Below are 9302 nucleotides of genomic sequence, written 5' to 3'. Positions count from 1 at the left end.
TCCCCCGAGCGTGGAGTGCGCACGCGGCAGTCGGGGAGGTGGTTTGGGGTGACGGAGTCCCCGTCCCGCTGCGCTAGGGTGAATTTCTTTGTCTTGGTGCGCCGGCCGCGGCGTGCACGCTGCGGAGGAGGTGTGCTGGCGGCGCTCTGAGCCTGTGCGTTTGCGGACGGAGACTTGTGGAAGAAATGGCAATAAACGGTTAGCAGGGCTTACTACTGGGTAGTAGAATTAGGGGATTTTTATTTTTTTCTTAGATTTTATCCCCCCACAATCCACATTTATTTCCATTAAAAAAAAAAAAAGTTAAACAAAAATAAGAGTAGCTAACACAGAGCAGTTACAGGGTCCCGAGAACTGATGACTTTTACCTGATTAACTAAATTAATCCTCAAAGCAACCCTAGCAGAAGGTACCAGTAGTACGGACATTTTTACGGACATTTTACATCCAGGGAGACTGAGACACTGAAAGGTCGCCAAGGCCACCGAGCCAAGAGTACAACCCAGGCATTGGCTCCAGAGTCTGGGAAGTGGGTCCCAGAGCTTTCCAGAAGCTTTTCCTCTCCTTCCTGAGGGTGGAAATCTAGCCCGTAACTGCAAGCTCGTGATCATCTCCCGTGGGTAGCTTTCCCTAAACATCACCTCAAACAGCTGTTTGCTCCTGTGATGGATGTGATTTTTCCCATTTTCAGGTTTACAGTTGAGTGGCATTGATTTACCCTGACAGCGTTCTGCAACCGTCACTGCAGTATGTTTCCAGAATTTTTTCCGTGAGCACAAGTGAACTCTATAACCATGAAGCAAGAGGTCCCCAACCTCTGGGTGGGCCTGGTAGCCTCTCATCTACTTTCTGACTCTATGAATTTGCCTCCCGTAGGTAGTTCGTGCACGTTCAGCTTTACGGTACTTACCCTTTCCTGTCTGGCTTATTTCCCTTAGCAGTATTTTCAAGGTGCACGCATGGGGTGGCCTGTGTCAGAACTCTGCGGAGGCTGATGTGCTGGTTGAACATACATACATTTGGTATATCCATTTCTCACCTGAGGGGCACTTGAGTTCCTCCTGCCTTTTGGCTGTTGTGAATACTGCCGCAATATACAGTAACCTACAAGGACATATTTGACTCTCTGTTTTCAGTTCTTTGGGGGTATATACGTAAGAGTGAAATTGCGGTAAAATGATCATTCTAATGTTTAGCTTTTGAGGAACCACCCAACTATTTTCCACAGCGGCTACCCCATTTTACATTCCCACTGGTAATGTACAAGTCTTCCAGTTTCTCCACATACTTGCCAACACTTGCCGTTTTCCTCCTTTTTTTTTTTTTAATTTATTTTTTTTATTGTAGCTTCAGGTGTCTTTTAATGGTGGTTCTGATGGTTTCATACCCTGGCCTCAGGCACTGAGTCTTGTGAATGAAGAATATCTATCACTTTGAGTGTTATTTCTTTACCTATGAATCCTAATGGAAGGTACACCTTTTTCAAGCACGTAGACACAAAGTTTTTTTATACAGTTACAGGGGCTTCATTGGTCCCCTGAAGTTCATCCAATCATCCTGAGTGAAATTTCTTGCTCCAGGCGATGGACACCAGAGACTTGGTTTGTTTCATCTTCTGTCCACTTCACTTCTGCTCCCACCACCTCGTTGAAGTCACCATCTTCTCTCAGCGGGGTATCTGCAGCAGCACGTGGGTCCCCCAGATTCTCCTCTTGTCTCTCTTCAGTCCATTCTCCACACAACTGAGCGATCTTTCACAAACTCAGATCCTATTGCCTCACTCCCCTGCTTGGGCACTACAGGACGCTCGGAATAAAATCCCGACTCCGAGTTGCATGATCTAGCTCTTGGCTACCCCATAGCTTCTCATACTCTGGCCTTGTTTCCTCTACTGCAGCAGCACTGGCCTTCCTATTACACAAGCCAACCCCTTCCCACCGAAGGACCTTTGTCCTGACTGTTCCCACTACCCAGAATGCTGTTCCCTTCCATCAGTGCACTTCTGGTTCGTGCCCCTCTTCAAATTTCAGCTCAGATAAAGAGTCCTGACCACCCTATAAACCAGCAGCACTCATCTTGCAGTCACTCCGTATTCCGTCCCTCTTATTTCCCACAGCACTGAGCACTCCTTGAGATCATTTTATTAATTTAGTGAACTCGTGTATAGTCTTTTACTAGATGTGAGCTCCAGAAGGGTGAAGGCTTTGTCTATCTTGTTCACCACTGTATCCCAAGTGCTTAGTATAGTGCTCGGCACATAGCAGGCACTCGGTAAGTGCCAGGTGAATAAACAAGTGAATGAGTGTCTTTATGTGTTTGTTTGTTTTAAGATTTTATTTGTTTCTTTCACAGACAGAGATCAGAAGTAGGCAGAGAGGCAGGTAGAGAGGGGGTGGGGAAGCAGTCTCCCCGCTGAGCAGTGAGCCCATTGCAGGGCTCAATCCCAGGGACCCTGGGATCATGACCTGAGCTGGAGGCAGAGGCTTTAACCCACTGAGCCATCCAGGTGCCCCTGTGTGTGTGTGTGTGTTTTAAGATTTTATTTATTTAGGGGCGCCTGAGTGGCTCAGTGGGTTAAAGCCTCTGCTTTCGGCTCAGGTCATGATTTCGGGGTCCTGGGATTGAGTCCCGTATCGGGCTGTTTGCTCAGTGGGGAGCCTGCTTCTCCCTCTCTCTCTGCCTGCCTCTCTGCCTACTTGTGATCTCTCTCTGTCAAATAAATAAATAAGGGACGCCTGGGTGGCTCAGTTGGTTAAGCAGCTGCCTTCGGCTCAGGTCATGATCCCAGGGTTCTGGGATCAAGTCCCACATCGGGCTCCTTGCTCGGCAGGGAGCCTGCTTCTCCCTCTGCCTCTGCCTGCCTCTCTGTCTGCCTGTGCTCACTCGCTCTCTCTCCCTCTGTCTCTGACAAATAAATAAATAAAATCCTAAAAAAAAAATAAATAAAAAATAAAAATAAATAAATAAATAAATAAATAAAATCTTTAAAAAAAAACAGAAAAGATTTTATTTATTTATTTGACAGAGAGGGTGCACAAGCAGGAGGAGCAACAGGCAGAGGGAAAGGGAGAAGCAGGCTCCTGGCTGAGCAGGGAGTCCAATAAGGGGCTTGATCCCAGCCTGAGCCAAAGGCAGATGCTTAACTAACTGAGCCACCCAGGTACTCCACTTTACATGTTTTTGAATTGTTTTCAGATGTTTATCAGGTCTGTATGCCCATGTTTGCTCAACTCAAGTAGACCTGATGTCAGCTCTGGCTCCCCCCCATCGTTACCTGAGCCCTGAAGGGCAGGAAGCATGTCCAAAGCATGCCATCGAGCAGTGTTGCCATTTCATCACCTGTAATGAAGGACCAACATTTTGAATTTCCAATCCAGGGGCATCAGGCTGGCTCAGTTGGTAGAGCATGCGAGTCTCAATCTCGGGGGTTGTGAGTTCGAGCCCCACCTTCGTTGTAGAGAGTACTTAAAAATCTTTAAAAAGTAAATTAAAATAAATTTTAAATAAATAAACAATCCACTACAGACTGGTACTTACGTGAAAGTGAAGTACAGTGAAATACTGGAGCAATGCCAGTTTGCTGGGAAACTTTCTCAGATCTTATTCTCAATTTCTGTACTTTATTATCCTGAGCAGGTCATAAAAAGTTTACATACAGGCACCTGGTACAGTCCATATTTTGAGTCAAACTGTCTTGGAGCTCAGCACAACATATGGTAGATGTCCATGTTTAGAGCATTGCCTCGAACTCTTAGAAAACCAAGACAACAACATCACACTGGATTAAAGGCAAAGATGGACATGAACAGACTTTGTTTACTACAAAACATCAAATAATGCCAGTTGTTAGAGCAGTGCTGTCCATTGGAACTTTCTGCAGCAATTAAAACATCTTGTATTTGTCCTGTCCGATAAATAACCACTAGCCACATGTGGATTGAATTTTCCATTTTTTTAAATTTTTATTTTTTAATGGAATTTATCTCACAGACAGAGATCACAAGTAGGCAGAGAAGCAGGCAGAGAGAGAGAAGGAAGCAGGCTGCCCACTGAGCAGAAAGCCCGATGTGGGGCTCCATCCCAGGACCCTGAGATCATAACCTCAGCCGAAGGCAGAGACTTTAACCCACTGAGCCACCCAGGCGCCCCTGAATTTTCCATTTTTAATTAGGTTAAATAGCCACTTGTGGCTAGTGGCAAATACTTTCAATAGTGCAGCTATATCAAGTTATATTTTGAAAAATTAGTCCTCTATCTCCTTTAGAACCTGATATCCTATCAGTGTCCAAGATGTATCTTTTTCTCCTGCCTCAATGTTGGTCCGCTCAGACCTCCCCCCATTCCCCACCCAGTCCAGTGATGACAGCGCCATTCAAGGGACCATGCCTACTGGATTTCTCCCTCTCCTTTAATATCTCCTCTCCAACCTCCCATTCTTCATATCCTCTCAGTATTCCCTCCGTCTCACAGCTCCCTCTAATGCTCCCCATCTCCGCCATCACCGTATCTCACCAGGAGAGCAGCTTCATAACCAGCTTCCTTGGGTCCAGTCGGTGCACCATTTCGCATCCCCATTGCCCCGGTGAAAATCCTTGAGTGACTTCCATTGTTTTTGGTTTTTAATTATTATTTTTTTTTTACTTCCATTGTTTTTTAGGATAAAGACAAACCTTCTCCTCCTGGGCTATAAGCCCATCCTCGGTCTGGCCCCATTCCCACTCCTAACCCCTATGTACATCAAATTCCCTCTTTTTTCTTTTCTTTTTCTTTTCTTTTTTTTTCTTTTCAATAGAAGTCTGTCACGATCAGTGCAATTCCTTGGAGCACCAGACACGGTTTCAACTTCATTTTCATCTGTAGTGAGTGGATAAGTGGTCTTTGCCACTAGATCATCACCATCTCCATGGGGACCAAACTGGGTCTGTTTTTGCTCAACATTTTATTCTACCGCCTGGCCGGATGATGTTTGGTATCAGGGCAGGTTAGCAGAGTGGCCGAGCTCACAGCTTGTGGAACTAGCTCTCTAGGTTCAAATCCTGGCTCCATTCCTACAACGAGGTGTGACTGGCAAACTACCCTCCCTGTGCATCCGTTTTCTCACCTGTAAAATGGCAATAGAATAACACCTACCTCTTAGAGTTTTAGATTACATGATTTAAAACCGCTTGGCACACAGGGAGCGCTGGATAATGTCAGTTATTATTAAATGAGTACGTATCTTTATTACATAAACGAGTACCGGTATCCACACTTTTTGAAAGTTGACGTTACACCACTTCGCTTTTATGAAGGACCTGCATTAGCTACCTGTTTGTGCCAACGTCAGGAAATCAGAAGAGGATGTTTGCTTTGGGGAAAAAAAAAAAACCAAAGGGCAAAAACCAAAAATAGCTCTCAATGTCTGTTTTGCAGCGGCTGGTTACAGAGGCTTCACTGGAGAGAGTGGCGCCACCAAGCGCCTTTCCTGAAAACTACACTCAGCATCTCAGCCTCAAACCACCTGAGCTTTGAATTGTGTCTGTGAGTATCTGGACTTAATCTCAATTTATTTTGTGTATCCGTTGCCAAGGTGTGTGGTAAGGTATCAGAAGAACCGAAAAGGTGGTTTCTGGGGGATCTGGATCAGAAATGTTTCCATATACATGAACAGTAATCGCTCCTTCATAGGAAGACTTTTCCGCTTACAGTGGGCATGCTCTACTTTGGAAGACCAGGGAACCTGTATGTGGACTGTGCCTCCCTACGAGGATCCACCAGTCCGGGGCACGTGGGTGAGACTGGAGGGCTGGAGGAGGTAGAAGGGCCTGCTCCCTGCTTGCTGAACAGTGCTGCGAGTGTCACACCAACAGCAATTCTTTCTGGAAATTTAAAAATGGGCAGAGGATCAGAAGAGACATTTTTCCAAAGAAGACATACAGATGGCCAACAGGTACATGAAAAGATGGTCCACATCATTAATCATCAGGGAAATGCAAATAAAAACCACAATGAGGCATCACCTCACACCTGCTAGAATGGCATTGATCAAAAAGAACAGAACGAGAGCTGGGGAGGATATGGAGAAAAGGGAATCCTGTGCACTGTTGGTGGGAATGTAAATTGGTACAGCCACTATGGAAAACAGTATGGATGTTTCTCAAAGAATTAATAGTAGAACGACCGTGTATAATCCAGCAAACTTACTTCTGGGTATTGATCCAAAGGAAGCAAAAATACTAACTTGAAGAGATATCTGTTTATATTCATAGCAGCATTGTTTTTATTTATTTTTTATTTTTTCAATTTTTTTTAGGTTTTATTTATTTATTTGACAGAGAGACAGAAAGAGATCTTAGGTAGGCAGAGAGGCAAGAGAGAGAGAGAGAGAGAGAAGCAGGCTCCCCACTGAGCAGACAGCCCAATGGAGGGCTCCATCCCAGGACCCTGGGATCATGACCTGAGCCAAAGGCAGAGGCTTCCCTTTTCTCCAAACTTTAAATCAGTGTGGTCCCACTTGCTTATCTTTACCTTTATTGCCTGTGCTTTTAGTGTCAGATCCAAAAAATCATCACCAAGACCAGTGTCAAGGAGCTTAGTGCCTGGGTTTCCTTTGAGGAGTTTTATGGTTTCAGATCTTAAACATTCAAGTCTTTAATTCATTATGAGTTAACTTTTGTGTATGGCATGAGATAGTGGTCTGGTTTCATTCTTTTCCATGTGGTGGTTCCAACGTTGTTTATTGAAGAGAATGTTAATTCCCTATTGCATAACCTTCACTCCTTTGTCATACATTAATTGGTCATATATGCATTTCTTTCTTTCTAGGCTCTCTACTCTGTTCCATTGATCTAGGTATCTGGTTTTTTTGTTTTTTTAAGATTTTATTTATTTATTTGACAGACAGAGATCACAAGTAGGCAGAGAGTCAGACAGAGAGAGGGGGGGAAGTAGGCTCCCTGCTGAGCAGAGAGTCCCATGCGGGGCTCGATCCCAGGACCCTGAGATCGTGACCTGAGCCGAAGGCAGAGGCTTAACCCACTGAGCCACCCAGGCGCCCCTAGGTGTCTGTTTTTATGTCCCACTATACTTTGTAAGATAGTTTAAAATCAGGATGTATGATGCTTCCAGCTTTGTTCTTTCTCAAGAAATACTGGCTTTTGGGTGTCTCTAATAATTCTTTACATTAAATTTGCTGTTAAAACAATGCACAGTGGGGCACCTGGATGGCTCAATCAATTAAGCATCTGACTCCATTTCAGCTCAGGTCTTAGTCCGGGGTCATGAGTTCAAGCCCCTACTTAAAAAAAGAAAGAAAGAAGGAAAGAAGGAGCAAAGGAAGGAAAAAGAGAGGAGAAAAGAGGAAAGAAAAGAAAGAAGACTGTAAAACATATATGGTAAGATGGAATCTTACAGGTGAGTTATTAAGAAAATAATCAGATTTATGCTTTTTGCTCCTGTGGACTTTCCAACTAAAAGAGGGGGAAACTAAACCTCAGGCCCATCAAGGAGGATGAACCCGAAGAGACTCGGAGGCAAAAGCAATAGAGGTTTGTGTCATCAAGTTTATGAGAAGAATGTAGCCTGATGTCTCTGTGGGGATGTAGATTCTAACAGGGGAAGAGGATGGAGGCCATTTAAGTTGAAGATGGACAACTCACTCAATCCCAGAGTTCTTTATTGGTCAGTGTGATGGTGAATTTTATGTCGGTGTGACCGGGCCACAAGATGCCCATATATTTGGTCAAACGTTATCTTGGGTGTTTCTCTGAGGGGGTTTTTGGCTGCGATTAACATTTAGGAGCACCTGTCTGGCTCAGCTAGTGCAGTGTGTCACACTTGATCTTGGGGTTGTGAGTTCAAGCCCCACATTGGGTGCAGAGATTACTAAAAATAAAATCTTTAAAAGGGGGGGGGCACCTGGGTAGCCAGGTCAAATAAATAAATAAAATCTTTCAAAAAAATTAAAAATTTTAAAAAAAGAGAGTGAGAGAAAGTTGAGACATCTGGGTGCTCAGTGGATTTAAGCGTCTGCCTTTGACTCAGGTCAAAGATCCCAGCGTCCTGGGATCAAACGCTGGGCTCCCTGCTCAGTGGGGAGTCTGCTTCTCCCTCTCCCTCTGCCCCTTCCCCTCCCCCAGCTCATGCTCTCTTACTCTCTCTCTCTCTCAAATAAATAAATAAAATCTTTAAAAAACGAAAGATTATAATTTATTTTTTTAAGATTTTATTTATATATTTCAGGGAGAGAGAGAGAGCATGTGCCATCATGAGCAGGGGAAGGGAGAGAGAGACCAGGAGGCTCCCCACTGAGCAGGGAGCCCAATACAGCGTGCAGGGCCAGGACCTCTTTCACTTCTGTCACATCAAGAGCAGCAGGTCTCTTGATAGGGTCAGTGCATGGACAGTCTTGGAGCAAAGGAAGTGGTTGCTAAGAGAAGAACTATCTAACTCAGGGGGGACATGGTCTTGCACTCAGTCTCTGAGCAGATCAGCAGTAATTACTGAGTAGAAGCTAAAGGCCCTTTCCCAATTTTCTCGTATTATGGGAAGCTGGGTTGTTGTTATTATTTTGTTTTGTTTGCATGCTTCCAAGAGATGGGAAAGAGCACCCCCCAAAAAAAAAGTTGACATTAGATTTACTGCCACGCTTGGTGAATGTAGACTGAATCAAAGGAATTCAAAGTTCATTTCGCATTTGATAAAAGGGCAGATAGAGGGACCAGACAGACTCCTTTCATCCTTTGGTTCCAGGCATCACCATTACTTGCTTCTACTACAGTGGTCAGAATGGCTGCTGAAGCTCTAGCCATCAGGTCTCCTTCCAGCAAGCATGAAGAACTCCTATTTCCCCCCTAATCCCACTCCAGCAGGTCGCATAGATAACTTGTGCTTCCCTCTCATTGGCCGGCACTTGGTCTGCGGCTACTCCTACCTGCAAAGAAGCTGCCTAATGTAGATTTTATTCTGAACAGCCACATGCCCAACTGAAAATGTTGAGTTTTACTGCTAAGTAAAAAGTGGATGATAGCTTCTGAGGGCAAAGGAAATTTCTGTCGCAGTCAAGAGGCACATACACAAAAATCCTAGCCACAGTTACATCTGGAAGGTGAAAATACAGATGATTTTCAGCTACTTCTTTATAGTTTTCTCTAATACTTGATTTTAAAAAAATAACCATATATTTATAATCAGAGAGAAAATAAGCATTGCCACTCTTCCCAGTCTGAAGGGGAAAACACAGTATGAATAAAATAAATGGTAAAATGATGTACCAGAGCTAAGGCAATTTTTAAAGAAATACCTCTGCTCTCAGGAGGGCTTAG

At 44.3% G+C, this 9302-nt stretch overlaps 1 long non-coding RNA gene across 1 annotated transcript; it reads left to right on the top strand.

Annotated features, from left to right (window-relative positions):
* The first annotated feature begins 4 nt into the window (after nt 1-4).
* On the top strand, nt 5-8199 carry LOC309871629. Its single transcript, XR_014315386.1, has 3 exons — nt 5-198; nt 5413-5929; nt 7239-8199. It is a non-coding gene; the product is annotated as an uncharacterized lncRNA (long non-coding RNA).
* Nucleotides 8200-9302: the final 1103 nt, after the last annotated feature.

The sequence above is a fragment of the Mustela nivalis genome (genome assembly GCF_964662115.1).
Source record: "Mustela nivalis genome assembly, chromosome: 8".
Lineage (NCBI taxonomy): Eukaryota > Metazoa > Chordata > Mammalia > Carnivora > Mustelidae > Mustela > Mustela nivalis.
This window is presented reverse-complemented; position numbering and strand designations above follow the sequence as displayed.